The following is a 1,201-nucleotide window of genomic DNA, read 5'->3' as shown; positions in this document are numbered from 1 at the left end:
CAAAGTGTAAGAAAATCAAGACGTACAAAGGCTTAATTAGGCCTCTCTGAAATAACACAGTCACAATGCAGAATGTATCTTGGAAGTGTGAATTGCAGTTAACTTGAAACAAATAAGAAATGCTATCTACATTTTCCCCCAGGTTCAAACTCACCACAACTGAATACTATCCAAGCAGCCAGTGTCGTACATGGGAGGCAGCCCAGAGTGGAGCTAGGGGCTCAGTGTTTGAAGTCACAGGAACTTGGATTTCAATTTTAGCTTGGCCATGGACTAGCTATGTAATTTGTCTTAACTGTTTTGAGCTGTTAGCACCATCATGTGTAAAATGAGGATAAGACTACCTACCTCACAGTAGAAATAATTGATCAAGTGCCTGACTTATTGACAGAGGTTATTCAATCCACAGTATCATTAAGGTAAAAAGAAATCCTGTGGTGGGATTGACGGCCTTGGAAATAAAGTTCAGGCAACTGCAACTTAACAATTATGACTCTCTCCTGGGCTGTCTTTATATATATAACCTCTTTTACTTTGCTTTCTAGTTATTTACACTTCTATACCTTGCCCATGTCAGGGCTGTGCTGAACTAAGCACTTTTAATTATTGATCAACTTGCCCTTCTGCTTATTCCAGAAAATTTGTCTGGTTCCAGTCTCACCTGCATGATAATTAGGGTGAGTGAGTATATGTTTACTGGGAATAGCAGGGTAGACATTGCAGGGAGGAGAGTTGAAAACCTTGAAATAAGAATGAGGCTCCTTGGCCAGACATGGTGGCTCATACCTGTAATCTTAGCACTGTGGGAGGCTGAGGTGAATGGATCACATGAGGTCAGGGGTTCAAGATCAGCCTGGACAAGATGGTGAAACCCCATTTCTACTAAAAATACAAAAATTAGCCAGGCATGGTTGCCTACCTGTAATGCCAGCTACTTGAGAGGCTGAGGTGGGAGGATCGCTTGAACCTGGGAGGCAGAGGTTGCAGTGAGCCAAGATCATGCCACTGCACTCCAGCCTGGGCAACAGAGCAGTGAGACTACAAAAAAGAAAAAAGAAAGAGAGAGAGAGAGAGAGAGAGAGAGAAAGAGAGAAAGAGAGAAAGAGAGAACGAGAGAAAGAAAGAAAGAAAGAAAGAAAAGAAAGGAAAAGAAAGAAAGAAAAGGAAAGAAAGAAAGAAAGAAAGAAAGAAAGAAAGAAAG

This window comes from Mandrillus leucophaeus, unplaced genomic scaffold (assembly GCF_000951045.1).
Source record: "Mandrillus leucophaeus isolate KB7577 unplaced genomic scaffold, Mleu.le_1.0 Scaffold169, whole genome shotgun sequence".
Taxonomy (NCBI): Eukaryota; Metazoa; Chordata; class Mammalia; order Primates; family Cercopithecidae; genus Mandrillus; species Mandrillus leucophaeus.
The sequence above is the reverse complement of the archived record's forward strand: the minus strand, read 5'-3'. Positions refer to the sequence as shown.